The sequence below is a fragment of the Symphalangus syndactylus genome, chromosome 4 (assembly GCF_028878055.3).
Source record: "Symphalangus syndactylus isolate Jambi chromosome 4, NHGRI_mSymSyn1-v2.1_pri, whole genome shotgun sequence".
Taxonomy (NCBI): Eukaryota; Metazoa; Chordata; class Mammalia; order Primates; family Hylobatidae; genus Symphalangus; species Symphalangus syndactylus.
This window is the reverse complement of record NC_072426.2, coordinates 134,075,882-134,097,873: the sequence shown is the minus strand read 5'-3', so window position 1 is coordinate 134,097,873 and position 21,992 is coordinate 134,075,882.

Below are 21,992 nucleotides of genomic sequence, written 5' to 3'. Positions count from 1 at the left end.
ATATACTAGACTGTTAGATATTTAATCAGAGATATATAGTGTAGGCTTCACACACCCTAAAGTGGTTTTATCGTCTACTTCAAATGTAAATTACACCTTTGAAATGTGGCCTTTTATTCTGATTTTCATTAGTTAATGGTTAATTTGTATAGAAAGACAGCAAGAGAAAATATTTCTTTTATGTCATATATGGAAAGAATTTAGAGATTATATATAAGATGTACAAAATGTTAAAAAAGAATTTTACTGTATAATGTAGTGTAAATTAAGATAAATTTAAAAGAATTCATAAATTTAGAAGCAAAATAACTTAATGGGTCAGTATATTGTCACAGCCAAATAAGTATTTTAAATGTAATCAAATTAATGTATTAGTTTAATAGCCACTAAACATATGAGAACATATGCTAGTTATTTTAATATTTATCAAAAGCTACTAAAATGTAAGTAAAATAGATGTCTTGAACATATTTCAAATGATAAAACATTTGATATACATAGGAAATAATAGCAGTTTCCTCAAACTGTGAGACATCATTGGGATTTGTTTTACTTAGAATGCTATATTGTTGGGAACAGGCCCCCAAATCTGGCCATAAACTGGCCCCAAAACTGGCCATAAACCAATCTCTGCAGCACTGTGACATGCTCCTGATGGCCATGATGCCCACGCTGAAGGTTTTGGGTTTACTGGAAGGAAGGCAAGGAACACCTGGCCCACCCAGGGCAGAAAACCGCTTAAAGGCATTCCTGACCCACAAACAATACCAAGAGCAATCTGTGCCTTAAGGACATGTTCCTGCTGCAGATAACTAGCCAGAGCCCATCCCTTTATTTCAGCCCATCCCTTTGTTTCCTCTAAGAAATACTTTGAATTAATCTATAATCTACAGAAACAATGCTTATCATTGGCTTGCTGTCAGTAAATATGTGGGTAAATCTCTGTTTGAGGCTCTCAGCTCTGAAGGCTGTGAGACCCCTGATTTCTCACACCACAGTCTATATTTCTGTGTGTGTGTCTTTAATTCCTCTAGTGCCGCTAGGTTAGGGTCTCCATGACCCAGCTGGTCTCGACACTATATATTTTCAATAAGCATAACAGTAAATTGGAGGTGATTCCTCAAAAGGTTAAACGTAGAATTACCATGAGACCTAGCAATTCCACTTCTGGGTGTATACCCCAAAAAGGTAAAAACAAGGAATCTGTCTTAATTTGGTCAGGTTGCTATAACCAAAATAAAATAGGTTGTGCGACTTATGTGTGTGTATAGGTTGTGTGAAAATGTAATTTTATTTCTCACTGTTCTGAAGGCTGAAAGTTCATGATGAAGGCTCTGGCAGATTAAATGTCTAGTGAGGGTCTGCTACTGGGTTCACAGATGGCTGTCTCTTGCTGTGTTCTCACATGGTGGAAAGAGCAAGGGATCCCTCTGGGGTCTCTTTTTTGAGAACACTAATCTCGTTCATGAGGGCTTCATTCTCATGACCTAATTATCTCCCCAAAACCCCATCTGTAAATATTATCATATTAGGGATTAGGTTTCAATATATAAATGTGGGGGGTAGGTATGAATATTTAGTCTGTAACAAACTCAAACAGATATTTGTACACCCCTGTTAATAGTAGCAGCACTCACAATAGCTAGGGGGTGGAAACAAGCCAAGTTTCCACTGAGGGTGAATGGATAATCATATTGTGGTACACACATACAATGGAATATTCTTTAGTCTTAAATAGAAGAAAATGTTAGGCCAGGCACGGTGGCTCATGCCTATAATCCCAGCACTTTGGGAGGCCGAGGCAGGTGGATCACGAGGTCAGGAGATTGAGACCATCCTGCTTAAAATGGTGAAACCCTGTCTCTACTAAAAATACAAAAAAAATTAGCTGGGCGTGGTGGTGGGCGCCTGTAGTCCCAGTTACTGGGGAGGCTGAGGCAGGAGAATGGTGCGAACCCAGGAGGCAGAGTTTGCAGTGAGCTGAGATTGCACCACTGCACTCCATCCAGCCTGGGCGACAGAGCAAGACTCTGTCTCAAAAAAAAAAAAAAAAAAAAAAAAGGAAATGTTAACACATGCTGCAGTGTGGATGACTCTTAAGGACATTAAGCTAAGTGAAATGTCAGTCAAAAAAGACACATATTTTGATTCCACTTACATGAGAGTAGTTAAATTCACACAGAGAGTAGAATGGGGGTTGTCAGAGAATGGAGGGTGGAAGGAAAAGTGAGTTCGTGTTTAATGAGGACAGAGTTTCAGGTAGAGAAGGTAAAAATTGTGGAGATGTATAGTGGTGACGGTTGCATGACAGTATGACCGCACTGCATGCCACAGAGCTGTGCACTTAAAAATGAATACAATTGTGAATTTTGTTATGTATATTTTACCACAATAAAAAAGAAAGAATGCAAAAATAAGTGAGCAAAAAAATGACAGAACCTCATTAATTATCAAGATGGTGAATTATTTAAGATATACTGTTAAGTGGAACAAAACAAGTTAATATAGAATGAACAGTTGGCTTTCATAAAAATAAAGTGGGAAAAATTATACATATATATTAATAAGCATTTCTGGAACACTAATATAGAAATTAGTGAAGTTGTTACACCTCATGGTATGAGAAGCCAGCAGATGCAGTAGAGATATGAAAGATAGTGTTTACTTTATACTATTTTATACTTTACATATATATACTTTATGAATGCATTTATTGAACAAAAATTTAAACAAGTATTTTGGGATAAAAAAGATGGCAGCTACAAAACAGCAAATTTCCAATACAAACCAATTTCCTGCTTTATAGGTCACAACGTAATTAAGAAGTGAAGGAAAATCAAAATTGTTTCAGCTTGAACAAGCATGGATTCAAGAAATATAATTTTTTTATATTAAGAAATATAATTTTTTTATATTAAGGAAAGAATAAATATTTTTTGACGACCAAATGGATCCTGGCAATAACTTATTGTTCTAGTCATTGATGTAGTTATACTAATATCTAAGAGCTGTCCCAAGCTCATAAAATTAGTGGATATTTAGCCATTTATTAACAACTCATAGTAATAAAAGTATGTAAGTTGTATCTGAACTTTGCTCATTCCAATGCAGACTATTATTTGTAAGAATAGAAAATATATGCCAAATGGTTAGAGTTTTGGTTTTAAATCACTTGAGAGTTGTTTGAACATTCAGGCAAACTCTGTCATACATGGATTAATTCAGAATTGGAAAATAAGTTACTTTCAAATTGCTGAAAAGAAGAAACAAAGATCAAGGACCAGATTTTGGCTATACAGAATTTGTCTTGAAAGTTAGATAACCGATAGTCTTTGGTTGTTTTGTTTTACTTTATTCTGGGCTATCAAATTGGCTTACTGACACTTCTGCTTCTTTTGTGAATTAACCTGCCACTGCCCAGACTGTAAACAAGTTATTCTTTGCAATGAGCTTTTTGTTGTTGCTGTTTAGAGTTCAGCTGCTATCTATGCTCACCTGTACGTTTATGTTATATTTAATAGGGCTGAAGTTTATTTTCATTTTGCTTGCTTAATTAAAAACTATTTTAGTGTCATTTACAAACTGTCATTTCCATTCATCAATATAACTGTTAGTTTTCTTCTTCATATCTCATTCTTGTTCAAAAGTTCAAAAAAAGGATTTCAACTTACTTGGAAATCATTATAAAAATACGAACAAGTTCCAAAGAAGGTCCCTCCAGGAAGATGAAGTAATGCCAAAACATGTATATATTGATTATGTTATGTAGAAAAGTTGAGTTAAATGCAGTAACATATAAAGCCATGAGTTATTTCCTTTTATTACTTACGAAGTCTCTCTTTCTATATATCAGCTAATTAAGCAATGAAAATTCTTTCATCAGCTAAATATATGCTGGACCCCTTGAGATAAAGCTATTTATAAATAGTAGAGAATCTCTTTATCTCACAATAAAGTAGAAAACTCTCTGATTTGAGAGTGTTTCCATTTATCTCACACACTACTTTTTTCCCCTTAGGTGAGACAGGAAAATCAGAGGGGACTGAAGTTGCTAATTGCCCTTTCCCTAGGTAGATAAGAACCTGGTCTCTACTAAATATGCAAAAATTAGCTGGGCATGGTGGTGAGCACCTGTGATCCCAACTACTGGGAGGCTGAGGCAGGAGAATCACTTGAACCTGGGAGGTGGAGGTCGCAGTGAGCCAAGACTGTGCCACTGCACCCCAGCCTGGGCAACACAGTGAGGCTCCAAGAAAAGAGAGAGAGAGAGAGAAATAGAGAAAGAGAGACAGAGAGAGGGAGAGAGGGAGGAAGGAAGGAAGGAAGGAAGGGAAAAAAGGAAGGGAAAGAGGGAGGAAGGAAGGGAGAGAAAGAAGGGAGGGAGGGATGAAGGCAGGAAGGAAGGGAGGGAGGGAAAGAAGGAATGAAGGAAGGAAGGAAGGAAAGGGAGGGAAGGAGGAAGGGAGGGAAAGGAGGAAGGGAGGGATGGAGGGAGAGAAAGGAAGGAAGGAAGGAAGGGCAGTTTTATTAGGAGAGCAAGGCTTCATTATGGATAATTCTCTGGACATGCTTCAAAATGGTTGCTTTTCCCTTCATTTTCCCAGAAAACCACATGAAAATTTTTACTGGGTCTTCACCTAGAGAACTTGTTGGAATTCCTGAAGGCAAAACAAAAGCGTGGGGGTCCCCTAAGACTGGGTGCTGGGAGATTCTCACTCTCAAACTAATCAAAACTCAGCCTCCAGCAATTTGCAAACATCATCTGATTATTTCTGCCAGTTTATGGCTCCCACAACTTTTGCTCCCAGATAACCTAATCTCAATTGTATTTGTCTCTCTCTGTATTTCAGGTGGTAATGTGTTCTGTGACATAAGTTATCTAATGGGTCTGAGAAAAGTCATTGGTTTTCAGTTTGTTTAACTTTTTTTTTTTTTTTTTGTAACAGTGGGAGTGATGACTTCCAAGCTCCTTATACTTCAGAGCAGAAACCAGAACTCTCTTTATACTGAAATTAAATGCTCTTCTAAAAGATAGCTTTACAGAAAGAAAATATATAGACAGAAAGTGATGAATGGTCAGCATAAGAAATATTTTTAAATTTATGTGCTTCTAAATCACCTTCCAGTTTCTATTAATATAATAATCTATTTGTTTTTAATCGAAGTTCTTGACACCCATGCCTCTCTTTCTCTGGGTCTGTAAGCACATATTAAGATAATTTTAATAATTTTATAACAAGTACCCATACATCTTTAGAAAATACCACTTTCAATGTATTTATTTTGGTCATTTGTCTAAAATACTTTCATTTTATTTTTGCTTTTTAGAAAGCACACATATTTTTATCCTCATTTATGTTACTTGTGGGTTTTTCTTCGTGTGATTTTATTCTTTTTCTAAGAACTATTAGACTTTTTCTGAAGGAAGCATTATATTTCACTTACCATCCCCCAATATCTTTCCTGAAAAGTAAGACTTTTCTCCTTACAAATGTGTCATTGTTTGTATAGTTAGCTGCTTCTGTTTACCACACATCTGTTTACCAAATATCTGTTTACCAAAACTTCTTGAAACAATATTCTATAATTATACAAATAGCATTGATAAATACAAGAGAAAGATGAAATCACCGTAATTTTTTGAAAATATGTTATTTCTGTAATTCTTTTTTGTTTGTTTGTTTTTATTATTATACTTTAGGTTTTAGGGTACATGTGCACAATGTGCAGGTTTGTTACATATGTATCCATGTGCCATGTTGTTTTGCTGCACCCATTAACTCATCATTTAGCATTAGGTATATCTCCTAATGCTGTCCCTCCCCCCTCCCCCCACACCACAACAGTCCACGGAGTGTGATGTTCCCCTTCCTGTGTCCATGAGTTCTCTTTGTTCAATTCCCACCTATGAGTGAGAACATGCGGCGTTTGGTTTTTTGTCCTTGCGATAGTTTACTGAGAATAATGTTTTCCAGTTTCATCCATGTCCCTACAAAGGACATGAACTCATCATTTTTTATGGCTGCATAGTATTCCATGGTGTATGTGTGCCACATTTTCTTAATCCAGTCTATCGTTGTTGGACATTTGGGTTGGTTCCAAGTCTTTGCTATTGTGAATAGTGCCGCAATAAACATACGTGTGCATGTGTCTTTATAGCAGCATGATTTATAGTCCTTTGGGTATATACCCAGTAATGGGATGGCTGGGTCAAATGGTATTTCTAGTTCTAGATCCCTGAGGACTCTCCACACTGACTTCCACAATGGTTGAACTAGTTTACAGTCCCACCAACAGTGTAAAAGTGTTCCTATTTCTCCACATCCTCTCCAGCACCTGTTGTTTCCTGACTTTTGAATGATGGCCATTCTAACTGGTGTGAGATGGTATCTCACTGTGGTTTTGATTTGCATTTCTCTGATGGCCAGTGATGATGAGCATTTTTGCATGTGTTTTTTGGCTGCATAAATGTCTTCTTTTGAGAAGTGTCTGTTCACATCCTTCGCCCACTTTTTGATGGGGTTGTTTTTTTTTTTCTTGTAAATTTGTTTGAGTTCATTGTAGATTCTGGATATTAGCCCTTTGTTAGATGAGTAGGTTGCGAAAATGTCCTCCCATTTTGGAGGTTGCCTGTTCACTCTGATGGTAGTTTCTTTTGCTGTGCAGAAGCTCTTTAGTTTAATTAGATCCCATTTGTCAATTTTGGCTTTTGTTGCCATTGCTTTTGGTGTTTTAGACATGAAGGCCTTGCCCACGCCTATGTCCTGAATGGTATTGCCCAGGTTTTCTTGTAGGATTTTAATGGTTTTAGGTCTAACATGTAAGTCCTTAATCCATCTTGAATTAATTTTTGTATAAGGTGTAAGGAAGGGATCCAGTTTCAGCTTTCTACATATGGCTAGCCAGTTTTCCCAGCACCATTTATTAAATAAGGAATCCTTTCCCCATTTCTTGTTTTTGTCAGGTTTGTCAAAGATCAGATAGTTGTAGATATGTGGCATTATTTCTGAGGGCTCTGTTCTGTTCCATTGATCTATGTCTCTGTTGTGGTGCCAGTACCATGCTGTTTTGGTTACTGTAGCCTTGTAGTATAGTTTGAAGTCAGGTAGCGTGATGCCTCCAGCTTTCTTCTTTTGGCTTAGGATTGACTTGGTGATGTGGGCTCTTTTTTGGTTCCATATGAACTTTAAAGTCGTTTTTTCCAATTCTGTGAAGAAGGTCATTGGTAGCTTGATGGGGATGACATTGAATCTATAAATTACCTTGGGCAGTATGGCCATTTTCATGATATTGATTCTTCCAACCCATGAGCATGGAATGTTCTTCCATTTGTTTGTATCCTCTTTTATTTCATTGAGCAGTAGTTTGTCGTTCTCCTTGAAGAGGTCCTTCACATCCCTTGTAAGCTGGATTTGTAGGTATTTTATTCTCTTTGAAGCAATTGTGAATGGGAGTTCACTCATGATTTGGCTCTCTGTTTGTCTGTGATTGGCGTACAAGAATGCTTGTGATTTTTGTACATTGATTTTGTATCCTGAGACTTTGCTGAAGTTGCTAATCAGCTTAAGGAGATTTTGGGCTGAGACAATGGGGTTTTCTAGATATACAATCATGTCATCTGCAAACAGGGACAATTTGACTTCCTCTTTTCCTAATTGCATACCCTTTATTTCCTTTTCCTGCCTGATTGCCCTGGCCAGAACTTCCAGCACTATGTTGAATAGGAGTGGTAAGAGAGGGCATCCCTGTCTTGTGCCAGTTTTCAAAGGGAATGCTTCCAGTTTTTGCCCATTCAGTATGATATCGGCTGTGGGTTTGCCATAGAGAGCTCTTATTATTTTGAGATACGTCCCATCAATACCTAATTTATTGAGAGTTTTTAGCATGAAGGGTTGTTGAAATTTGTCAAAGGCCTTTTCTGCATCTATTGAGATAATCATGTGGTTTTTGTCTTTGGTTCTGTTTATATGCTGGATTACATTTATTGATTTGCGTATGTTGAACCAGCCTTGCATTCCAGGGATGAAGCCCACTTGATCATGGTGTATAAGCTTTTTGATGTGCTGCTGGATTCAGTTTGCCAGTATTTTATTGAGAATTTTTGCATCAATGTTCATCAAGGATATTGGTCTGAAATTCTCTTTTTTGGTTATATCTCTGCCAGGCTTTGGTATCAGGACGATGCTGGCCTCATAAAATGTGTTAGGGAGGATTCCCTCCTTTTCTATCGATTGGAATAGTTTCAAAAGGAATGGTACCAGTTCCTCCTTGTACCTCTGGTAGAATTCGGCTGTGAATCCATCAGGTCCTGGACTCTTTTTGGTTGGTAAGCTATTGATTATTGCCACAATTTCAGAGCCTGTTATTGGTCTATTCAGAGATTCAACTTCTTCCTGGTTTAGTCTTGGGTGTATTTGTCGAGGAATTTATCCATTTCTTCTAGATTTTCTATTTTATTTGCGTAGAGGTGTTTGTAGTATTCTCTGATGGTAGATTGTATTTCTGTGGGATCGGTGGTGATATCCCCTTTTTCATTTTTTATTGTATCTATTTGATTCTTCTCTCTTTTCTTCTTTATTAGTCTTGCTAGCGGTCTATGAATTTTGTTGATCTTTTCAAAAAACCAGCTCCTGGATTCATTAATTTTTTGAAGGGTTTTTTGTGTCTCTATTTCCTTCTGTTTGTTTGTTTTTGAGGCGGAGTCTCGCTCTGTTGCCCAGGCTGGAGTGCAGTGGTGCAATCTTGGCTCACTGCAAGCTCCACCTCCTGGGTTCACACCATTCTCCTGCCTCAGCCTACTGAGTAGCTGGGACTACAGGCTCCCGCCACCATGCCCAGCTAATTTTTTTGTATTTTTAGTAGAGATGGGGTTTCACTGTGTTAGCCAGGATGGTCTTGATATTTCTGTAATTCTTAATTTTATGGGGATTCAATCCAGTCCCATATGGTATCAGGAATGAAACCATAAAATGTGACTGACCCAGAGTGGGAACACATGGGCTCCATCACTGTTGTTTTTTCTGCAATGTCTTCTCATTTTCTCAGAGGAAATTATATGCTTTCTATGGTGAGAAGAAAGAAATGTAAGGAAGTTTGAAAGATGCTAGAATTAAACAAAAATATTCAATTTAAAAAGAAAAATAATGTGTGTTCTAAACATTATTTTTAGGGTTCTATCTCTAAATGTAAATTTATATTGCGATCAGTCATAATGAAACATGGAAGTAAATATAATTTATATATAAATTGGGAAATATCTCCAGTTTTTAAACATTGTGAATTAGGACAAAGTATTTAATCTGTTGTATTTGCTTTTCATAATGACACGATTGCAGATATAGTATCAGATACATGACTGAAATGAATTTCAGTGTCAGCTCTCCGTGAATAAACCAAGAGGAAAATAAAAAATAAGAAAATATTAAAGTAGGAAGAATTTGGAAAAACTTACAAAATCCTGAAGATTTAGAGAAAATATAAATAAAAATCCTACTAGTGACAAAGCAAAAATTGCACTGTGCAGAAGAAACAGATAGGCCAGGCGCAGTGGCTCACGCCTGTAATCCCAGCACTTTGGGAGGCGGAGGCAGGAGGATCACGAGGTCAGGAGATCAAGACCATCCTGGCTAACACGGTGAAACCCCATCTCTACTAAAAAATACAAAAAAAATTAGCCAGGCATAGTGGAGAGCACCTGTAGTCCCAGCTACTCCAGAGGCTGAGGCAGAAGAATGGCCAGAACCCGGGAGGCGGAGCTTGCAGTGAGCCGAGATCGTACCACTGTCCAAATTGATACTTTTTTTATTCCTGAAGGCAGAGTTCACTGCACTCCAGCCTGGGTGACAGAGCAAGACTCCGTCTCAAAAAAAAAAAAAAAAAAAAAAAAAAAAGACACAGATAAGGAAGACTTTCAGGCTACTCCAATAAGGAGAGAGACCAGAATGATGTCTGAAATGCAGTAAAACAAAAGACGGAAGAGGTTTTTAAGAAATGGAGTAGGAGTATCTAGGTTATGTTGGTTTGACAATTGGCCTTATTCAAAAAATAAAAATAAAAAATAAAGAAATAAATAAAAATAAAAAATAAAAATAAATAAAACATAAGCTTTCTTGTATCTACATGACAGGAGGTAGTTTTACAGTTTGGAGCTAGGTGCTTACAAATTTGAAGTTAGGCTCCTAGCTAACTATGGAGACTGAGAGATGGGGTGCCACCATCCTTTACTCACTACATTTCAAAGAGGTGGCTCCCAGATTCTTGAGAAAGACAGTCCTGGGCTGTAGAACGGGCAAAAATAAAACAAACAAAAAATTAAAATGTTTACTTTCAAAGGGGAAAAGAAAGAATTTGCAATTACAAGTTTTCTAATTAAATGCTGTAAGAAAAGAGAATTGTAGGACCTCTGCAGTTAAACCACCTGAAATGGGAGGGAGTCGGGGCCTGAGGACAGAATAAAGCCTGTCTAAATTTAGTCAAGCTCAGGGAAACATCAAGACTGTCTTGGTTACTAAAAAGAGAATATTCTATTAGAAATAGCTGCATAAGCGCCACTGCACTCCAGCCTGGGCAACCGAGCGAGACTCCGTCTCAAAAAAAAAAAAAAAAGAAATACCTGCATAAAATTATACTCATATATGTGCATACACTCTTTCATAATAAATACATTTCAAATGTTTATCAACCAAATTAAAACGAGAATATTTTAGTATTTATGTTTCTTACAATATGTGCACATAAATGTGTATACATTTAGATAACATAAACTTACCTGAATAAATTTTCTATATTACTAAAATAAATGTAAGGCCTATATATATATATATATATATGTCATTATGAAAAGCAAATACAACAGATTTATCTCATTCATATATATATAGGCCTTACATATATATATATATACATATATATATGAATGAGAAATATCAGCATTTTAGAGTGTAAATTATAGCTTTATTTTAAAAGGATAAGTGATAAGTTCTATGGAAACAAAAAGCTAATAATTCTATGAAAATATGGGGCCCTTGGTAAGGTTTTAAGATATTTGTTATACAAACCTAGACACATTTTGAAATATTTTATAATCTACTTATTAAATATTAGTGATATAAATGATTAAGGAACATTAAAAATGCAAATGGTTAGGTTCTCATTTTAAGTGTTACAAGACTAATTTGTAAATGTTCTTTCTATAGAATTTAAATAAGGTAATGTATTTCACTATAATACATGTGATAAATATGTTAATTACTTTTATATACTTTCATAAGTAACATAGCCAATGCAATTCTGATAACTTTTTCCCCACCCTCAACAAGTTAAAGTACATTGCCTTGGTTTATTGTCTTCTTTATCCATATCAACGTCTCAAAGATGAAGAGGCAAGATAAGGACGATGTCATTCTGGTGAATATAAATGTAGCTTCTATGAGTAACATAGTTAACATTGTGAAATCACATTCTGTATTTATACTCCAAATCAATGTTACTGTACTATATTGAACAGATAAAATAGAACTATTATTTAGTAAAATCAAAGTGTAGCTATACATGCTTTTCTAAATTAAAGATATTCACTCCACTTTCTTCACATTTGGAGTATTATTTGGCCTATTTGTTTACAATTATATTTATTATTTTGACAAAAAATTAAATTTTAATAGCCCAATATAAGAAATAACCTAATGTCTATCAATATGCTAATGGATAAACAGTGCATAGATTCCCATAATGAAATATTCCTCAGCAATTGAAATACACACACACACACACACACACACACACACACACAATGCCACAGCTAAGCCTCAAAAACATTCTGCCCAGTGAAAGAAGCCATACATCAATGAGTAAATGCTGTCTCAACCTATTTATATCAAATTCTCAAAAAAGGCAAACTAAGAAATCTATAGTCTCAAAAAGGCAAAACTAATCTATCTACAGTAACAAACACTAGATGAATAGATGCCTGGGTCCTGCAATTGAGTTAACAGTTGGCTGCAAAGCGGCATGAGGAAACCTATGGAGTTAAGGAAATTGTCTATATCTTGATGACTATGGCAATTATTTCAGTGAAAAATTTCTAAAAGCAGTCTTTTATTTAAAATGGGTACAGTTTATTGTATATCCACTAGATTTCAAAAGAATTAAAAAATAGAATATGAATCACTTGACTTTTAAAGATTCTATTTAGCACATAAGGTTCTTAAAATTTAAAATCATTATTAAAATAAATATATATATTCTCTTACTTTGAAATTTTAGAAAAATAAAATATGCAAAATGACAAAATTTTTAATTACTATTACAGATTATTAATATCTTTAATAACATTAACAGCTGTTATAGACAAAAAAGAAAAACCAGAGCAAACTACAATGGATTTAGGCAAATGATTCTATGTCTTGATATTTAAAGTAATAAAAGTAAAGGTTAGAAAATATCAAAGTATTATGCATTGAATAACAATAATAAAAGCCTTCATGTCTTGCTCATATAATTTTGGAACTGCAGTCACTAATTCCTCTATATTTTATGAAGAGATACATAATAATAAAGATATGTTTCTTTTCCACTGGACATAAAATGAACCTTTCTCTGATAACTTAAATTGTTTGCATTTAGTTTTGAAACATGGTTAATTTTCTTTAAAGAACATTAAATATATATATGTATCCATATATATTTATGTGTTAAATATATATCCCTCAATATTTTAGAGATATATATTTGATATATATATTAGTACATATTATATATATGTATATATATGTGTGTGTATGTGTGTATGTGTGTATATATATATATATATATATTCCCCTCCTATCTGTTTATCTATCTAGTTGTAATACCAGGAATTTGGAGTTCAGAATTGCATCCTGGGATTTTGTTTTTAAAAATCTTCAATCTCACTGCTCACTGTTCAATGATGATCAAAGCTTGGGGAAATGAGATTTAGGATGTATTTGTAAGAATCCATTCCAATTTTTTTTTACATCAGCATTTTATATTTTCTGTTCAAGGTAAACTGTTTGATGACATAATAACATATGTTCTGCTACTCCATTTTAAATTGGAAGTCTGATCAAAAATTATAAAATTAGATTATGCCTCAAATATGATAGAGTAGTGGCAACTGGTGGCATGCCTATGCCTGAGGGTAGTGTTTGGTTCAGAACAACTAATAAATTAAATTGTATATCTAAATAATTCACAAGCTTACATAAACCATTTTTGTATTGTTGATGTGCTAATATTTTCTTGTGTCACTTACTTATATTCTACATTAAATTTGTTTCTACTCATCACATTTAATCAAATATAAGTGGCGTGTGTATGAATAGATGAATGTATTCAAGTGAAATTCTGAACATATTTTTATATCCTATCTGTCTCTTTCCTAATAATATTTGACATAGGAGTATAACACGATAATATCATAACAATAAAGCGTCTAGGAAAATGACTACTAGTGGTTGGACTATATCAATTTATAGCAGAATAACAACATTTGAATGAGTATTGGCTACTTGGGCAAAAGTGCAAAAGCTTAAGTTTAAACATGCATAGAAGGAGCTGTTGCTCATTCCATCAAAACCACCACAGGCCCTAAGTATCCTTTTAGGGTACAAGTATGACAGAGGAAGGAGAAAACTGGGGAGAAAATAGTAACAAAAAATGAAACACCTCAACAAAATATTACAAAATATTCTTACCACCTCTTTATCACTCATCTCTACAGGAGAAATAATGGTCAAATATTTACTCTTAACGTCATACATGTTTACCTCTTGGGCTTGAAAACTATATAAACTCTCCTCTGGTTCCAGGACATTTAGTTGGGTAAAAGTGCATGAGACTAAAACTTTTGCATTGTGACATTTGAGACCTTCTGGGATGATGACCGGATCCCTATCAACCCTGCAGCAGGAGTATGTGGTAGATGATAAGAGGCACTCACCTTCACACAGGCGAGTCAGCTTCTTTCTGCTTCATTTTTAAAATATGAAAGGGAAAATAAAGATGATTAAATATATAAAGCAAGTCCAGGTTATTAAATTAAAAGACCAAAGGAGCAAAAATAAATAAATAAATAATAGAGAGATACATAGATGATGATGATGATGATGATAAGAGATAGATAGATAGATAATAGATAGATAGACATATAGAAAAAATCAACTCTGATTTTTAAAAAGGAGCAGTAAGGGTATATAACATTTTTTAAAAATGTATTTAGCAATCTCAAATAATTAGAGATGCTACACTATTCATAGAACAATAGCAAAATGCTCTGAAAAAGAAATGATGAGATATTTCTTAAAGTGCCCAAGAAAATTACAAATATGCTGTAAGAAATTAAAATACAATAAGTTAAAAGAAATTATTCAAAATATAAGACAAAAAAATTCAAGACTATGAATTAGGTGGTTAAGTTATTACCTGTTTTACTTTGGTACACAGTCCACCTAACTATAGAAGCTAGATCAGTAAAAACCATTAATTAAACAGCACCATAAAGTTGGAATTGGGTGACTATTCTTACAGTCTTCAAAGAGGCTTTACAGAGAAGAAAACAGCTTAAAGTGAACCTTGCAAGAAAGGGAGTAAGACATCACAGCATGTGATCATACAAAATAATTCCCCAATAGTTGAGAAGAAAACAAAGTAACTAGAGAGAAGAACTAGTAGAGAAACACATTTAAATACACAGTAGCACTATTTTAGATCAGTGACAATATCTAAATAACCTTAAATATTTTTACAGAAGAAATTTTTTTGAAAAAATCAGAAAAGGACAATTTAAGTAACAACACTAACAAAAATATCAAGTCAATAACAAAAACTAGAGTATTCTATTGTCTTCAGCTTGCGTGTTTCATCATTAATTGGATAGCAGAAACTAATGGAGCGATTTCTACCATATTCCATATAAGAAAGCCAAAATGTATTAAATAAGAATGTAGAGCATTTTTCATTGTAGTGTTATTCACTATAGTCAATATATGGAAGCAATCTAAATGTCCATCAGCAAACAAACGGCTAAAGAAAATGTTTTTTAAACATAATGAAATACTACTGGCCAGGCATGGTATTTCACCTTTGTAATCCTAGCACTTCAGGAGGCCAAGGTGCGTGGATCACTTGAGCTCAGAGACCAGCCTGGGAAACATGGCAAATCCCTGTCTCTACATAAAATACAAAAATTAGCCAGGCATGGTGGTGTGCGTTTGTTGTCCCAGCTAATTGAGAGGCTGAGGTAGGAGGATCACTTGAGCCCAGGAGGCAGAGATTGCAGTGAGCTGAGATTGCACCTCTGCACTCCAGCCTGGAAAACAGAGCAAGACCCTATCTCCAAAGGAAAGAAAAAAAAAAAAAAAGAAAAAGAAAGAAATATCACTTAGCTTTAAAAAAGGAGATTCTGTCATTTCCTACAATATGGATGGGTCTAAAGGGCATTATCCTAATGGTAATAAGACAGGCACAAAATTAAAACTATTGCATAATCCCAATAATATGTAGAATAAGGGGAAAAAAAGCTCAAATATACAAAGACAGAAAATGAAACAGTAGTTACCATGAGTGGCAGGACAGCAGTCGGGGAAGAAATGGGGAGCTGTAGGTCATAGTACACACAATAGTGTATATGTGGGATAAACAGCTTTAGGGATGTAAAGTACAAGATGAAAACTGAAGTAAAATTGTATTGCTTCATGAATTTTTGTTAAAAAGTAGGTTTTAGCTGCTCTTGTCCCAAAAAAAAGGTAAGTATGTGAGATAATAGATATCTTTTTTAATCATTAAAAATTGTTATGGCACTTTATAATCAGTGTAATTATAGTACATATGCAAATTATAACATGAAGAAGGATAGGGACATAAAAATATGGCATTATGTGCCATTTAATCCAAACGTGAATAATTACATGAAATGTTAATTGATTAAAGATTCCAGTTTAAATTTAGAGATTCCCAGAAAGAATAAGAGAGTTTACACATAATAATATTCTGTCTTTAAGGGATACACATGGCTCAAACATGCTAGAAGTAAATGGTTGAAAGGAGATAAATCATTCAATCAGTAAGGTTTTTTTTTTTTTTTTTTTGAGATGGAGTTTCACTCTTGTTGCCCAGGATGGAGTACAATGGCACTATCTCGACTCACTGCAACCTCCGCCTCCCGGGTGCAAGTGATTCTCCTGTCTTAGCCTCCCTAGTAGCCGGGATTACAGGTGCATGCCACCACGCCTGGCTAATTTTTATATTTTTAGTAGAGATGGGGTTTCATCATATTGGTCAGACAGGTCTTGAACTCCTGACCTTAGGTGATCCACCTGCCTCAGCCTCTCAAAGTGCTGGGATTACAAGCGTGAGCCACCATGCCTGGTCATCAGTCAGTAAGAATAAGCAGTAAAGAATACCTATAAAAATATCAGGTAAAATATGTGTCATAGCTAATACTATTACTAAATATAGAAAGGGACATCTCATAATAATAAAATAGGCCATTCAGCAAGTAGGTATAACAATAATAAATGTGTCTACATATAACAGAACTAAAATACATAAAGAAAAACGAATAGAATTAAAAGAAGAAATAAACAATGAACAGACAAAATTTTAAAATCCTTTCTTAGGAATCAATAAAATAACTGGAGAAAATATCAGAAAAGACAAAGAGACCTAAGTACATTATTAACTATCATTACTAAATTATATCTGTGGAATTCCACACCAAAAATTATCAGATTGTACATTATTCTTAATGTACATTGTATATATATTGGGCTAGATAATATAAATTTTCCTATTTTTAATTATCATTAAAATGTTAAAATTACACAGAATATATTCTTTATAAGTTGAAATTAAATTTGAAATTAAACAGCTCCTTCTAAATAATCCATGAATTAAATAACTCACAAAAATTAGAAAATAATTTGAATCAAATTAATTAAAAATACAATACTGTATATCACAATTAAGAGAGACAATGCAGTGCTTAGAAGAAAGCTGGTAGTCTTGAATTCTTGTAGCAAGAAAGAAGAAAGATCTAAAATTTAGAAAGTAGAAATGAGAAATGAGTTCCTAATTTAAGATATTAAGAAAGAAAAGATAAAATTAAAACCAAAGTAAGTAGAATGAAGGTTATAATACAGATAAAAGCAGAAAACTTTGAAAAGGAGAATGAACATGGAATAAAATCGATGGATTTAAAAGCTGATTTCTTGAAAAGATGAATAAAATGAATCAGCTTCTAAGTAGACTGATAAGGGATAAAAGAGAGAAGACGCTCATTGGCAATAACGTGGCAATGCGATTAACAGTTTTTGTTTTTGTTTTTGTTTTTTAAAGTGTGAGACAGATTTTTACTCTGTTGTGCAGTGGTGTGATTATAGCTCACTGTAGCCTCAAATTCCATTTCTATGAACTATATAAGAAAAACAACCATCTTCATTTTAATATTTAAATATGATATAACGTAATGGGTCTTCTTTATCAAATATTTTCGTGTTTTCCATATACTCAAGACTTCACTTCTGCTATTTTTAATTTTTCTTATCTCTAAACTTTCATTGAGCCCTAAGTCTGTAAATGCATTTTAAATATCATATTTTAGAATACTTTTTTGCATTTGCCCTTTTCTTCTTCTTTTTACTGCGCCTGAATTTAGACATAGAACTTTGAATTTACACTCTTTAAGGGCAATATCATACCAGAGCCTTTCTTATGACATAGTGCCTGAACAGAGTGTGTCTTGCATCTAATGGACATAAAGGAACTATATTTGGTCATTAATGTTTCGACTGAATTTTAGTGGATAGTTTATATGACATTGAAAATAAAAGGGTTCATGTTAGATCATGATAGGACATCTATCTTTAATAGTTAGTCATATTATTCCTCTCAGGCTTTTCTGTTCTTTCTCCTTATTTTCTCTTAAGAAAAATTGGCAGATCCTCCAGTGCATGTCATATCATGTAAATATCAGGTTTCAGTGTTGTGCAAGCAAGTACCCACTTGGAAAAGAGATTTAGTGAATTGAAAACCGTAAAGTTGACAATACTGTGGATCAGTTAAAATAATGAAGATTCATAAACTAATAATTAAATTAGTCATATGAACTGTAATGTTTGAGTCATAACTATGTGTTACATCCTTTGTGACCAAAATAAAAGTCATTTCTGGCTCATTGTTAGATACCACCAAAATTATTCATGCATCTAGTGCATTAATTATTTCTTGTAACCTTAATTAATGTATAAATGAATATGAACACTCTAAGAAGCTATATAAAACCACATTTCTTGTAAAAGTGTGTAGAAACTTTGTTTTACAATTATGTGACTCTCGTTCTTGCCTGAGAGCTGAAATGTGGTTATTGTTTAAAATGATACAGAAAAGAACCGATGGTAGTGGATGCAATATGTATTGGGGGCTTAGCTCTCCAGAAGTGTTACAGTGAGTGAAACTTTTTAAAGCCTTATTTCTAGTCAAGATGTTTACTATATTTTATGCATCAATATTGGGAATTAGTGCATATAGCAGTTTTATTTTATTAGAATAAATACTGCTATGAATTGAAGCTCTTAACAATTAGAAGACAACATCAGAACTTAGTATTTTTTACTTGAATCTTAACACTATAGTATCTTCAAAAAGAGGGAGAAAACAGTCTTATTTCTTTGGTCTGAAAGAAGAAAGATGGCTTCCTCAACCACAGCTACCCACTCAAGGCTTTCTTTCAAAACATGTGTTTTCATTTCATTAAAATAAAGACTGATCGTGACAGTGAATAGTATGTGTCATTGCAGTAAAGCACATCGCCATGAAGGATTCTTTTTTTAAAAATAATTATTTTTCATGACATAAAACCAGAAGCCACAAAAAGCATTTTCTTATGAAAAATTATTTTCAACAGCACCTCATTAGTTGAAGAAAAAAATCCAATTACATTGATAGATTCATGAATTGTATTTCTGTAATTTATTTATATTGTCTATAATTTTGAATGTAGTTACTCTCTGTTAACCATACTCAAAATTTCATAATTATAATCTTGCATTTTTAAGCTACCTACTAGACAATTTTTATTAACAATGATTTTATTTCAAGTGATTTCTAAATTCAAATTCTGCTTGATTCTCAATTTCTACTTTCTCTTTGACCTCAAATACTGACCGCAGTGCAGTACAACTTCTTTGATTCCCTAGTGTCACTTTACTTTCTGTATTACAAATTCAAGAGTGTTTGCTTGGACAAATAAGCTCAGTTCATCCTTGCTAGTGAGTCACATTCCATGTGGCTTCCAGGATGGGGCTCAGCTTTGTTCTCACATCTTTTCCAGACAAACTAGAGACTTGCTCCTTAGCTTCAGTCATTGCATGCTACTGTCAGCTGCTGCTCTTTTCCAATTCTTGCTGTATCTCTGAAAGTGTCATCATGAACTTTCAAGAATTACAAGGCTTCTGCAAAAATTTTTCTTCATTATTGCATATTGACCCCTCTTGTCCAGAGCATTCCTGATGTTTTGGTCTGGGAACTTCAGCTTTAACTTCAAAGAGGTCTAGATCTAGTTACATACCCCTGGAATCTTCCCATGTCACTGCAGTTGACTGAACCCCTTAAAATTAAGGTTTTGAAGTACAACTTCAATAATGATACGAAGAGTTATTGTGAAAATTTGACAAAATGAAAGGTGGTTATAAGTGATAACCATGTTGGATTTGAGTGTACTGTTAGGGACACTCAAAAATAGCTATCCTAGAGTGATTATAATTATCTTGACCTTGCTTCCTTCATAGAATAGTCATATTTTCTTTCATTTTTATTTATATATTCTTATTTCCATGAGTCCAGTGATTCACTTTTTGCCACTATCTAGGTCTCTATCTTCATAGGAAATTTATTGATTACACTTTAGTACTTGAGCTTTACAAATGCAATGTGGAGTCATAAAATTAAAACTACTTTTATATTATGTACAAATCCGTACTTCCAATTTTAATATTTTAATATCGCATTTAAAAACATTATATAACTGTTTAAACAAAGAAAACTACCTATACTAAAAAATAATAAGATTTAAGGACTTAAAACTCCAGCTATTTATTAGTACTACATGTTTTGCAGCTCTCAACCATCTCAGCAACTGCTTTTAAATTATTTCTTAGAACCCTACTATCTCCTCAATGCAACACACACAAAACTCATTTCATATCTACTATATTTCCATTTAATAATATGCACTCTTTCTAAACATTTCTAATTCTCTATGTAGTAATGATATCTTTGAAACTATCTTTTGTTTTTGTTAGGCAGTATGTTACATATATATATATATATATGTTTTTTAAGACAAAATAAATATTTAAAATATTGAACAAAAAAACAGATTTAAAGAGTAAACCATGTATCTACCATTTATTTCTCCCTTTAATCATCATTCAAAAATACATTTGAATTGCCCGTGCAGACCTAGGTATTGTTCTAGACAAGAGAATACAGCAATGAGCAGAATAGGTAATTACTTGGCCTAGCATGGACAGAGATAGTCAATATACAAAAATATACATGTATAGCATGTCAGCAGCCTGCAATAAACACCATGGATTAAAACCTAGTGTTGTAACAAAATGACAACTGTTTATTTCAGTTAAGGAGTATTTATTTTCAAGTCACACAGATTTAATCCTAGCTTTTGGCCTGTGTAAGAAAAAAAGAAAATGCAATAGTCTAAATCTAGCACTTTTAGAATTATGGAACTTAAAAATCAACAACATGACAAAATAGTCTAGATTGAGGCTGCAACAGTATCTGTCAGTTTCTTACTTTCACTACAATATGAGATTTCAAAAAGTGCACAGATGCACATTCTAAAGGACCCTCTACCTAACATGGGCAAAATTGCAAGAAAACAGGAAATGAAAATTTTAGTCATTGATTGTATTTTTACTCTATGACTTCACAGTGTCTGAACAATTCAAATCAACATTTAAATGTCTTTTTCAAAGGACTGTAAAGTCTGAGTATTATTTTGTTTTCATTTATTTTGTCATTTATTTAAAAAATCGAGTCCTTGAAAAAAAGAAAAACTGAACAAAGAAAAACAAAAATCAGATAATTCAATGTCCATCTTGCCAAGAATATGTGCAGTCATATGAATGTATAATAAATATAGATGTTTTATAAAAGATATACTGCTCATGCAAGCCTTTACATTAGTAGGCAGAGACAGTTAGCTTTTGCCATTTTTTCTTAAATTTCTCCATTTTGGAACATACCTTTGATGTATTTTTGCATAAGTACTCATTGAGTATATACTTTTTTTCAAAAATAAGTGTTGTCTTTCAAAGTAAAACAAATATTTCATCTCCTTAAAGAAAAAATATGAAAAATGTAAATAGATTGTATTTTTGTTTTTATGTTCCTCATGAAAGTCAAGGATAAACAAAACAACAAAAGTCTTTAGAGTCCAAGCTCACCCAAGGTGCTGTGATCTCAATGTTGGCAATAAAACTGATATGAGACAACTTGACCCCCAGGGTGATGGTATTAAGCAGTGGGGCTTTTGGGAGGGGATTAGGCCATGAGAGCTCTCCTACCTCGTGGATGTGATTAGGGTAATTATAAAGGGCTTAAGAAAGCAAATATTTTTCCCTTCTGCCATGTGAGGATGCAACAGAAAGGTGTCATCTTTGAAGCAGAGAAAGCTGCCCTCACCAGGCACTGAATCTGCCAGCATCTTGATCTTGGACTTCCCAGGCTCCAGAGCATGGGGAATAATTTGTCATTATTTGTTTATTATTATTATTATACTTTAAGTTCTGGGATATATGTGGAGAAGGTGCAGATTTGTTGCATAGGTATTCATGTGCCATGGTGGTTCGCTGCACCCATCAACCTGTCATCTACATTAGGTATTTCTCCTAATGCTATCCCTCCCCTAGTCTCCCACCCCCGAGAGGCCCTGTTTTGTGATGTTCCCCTCC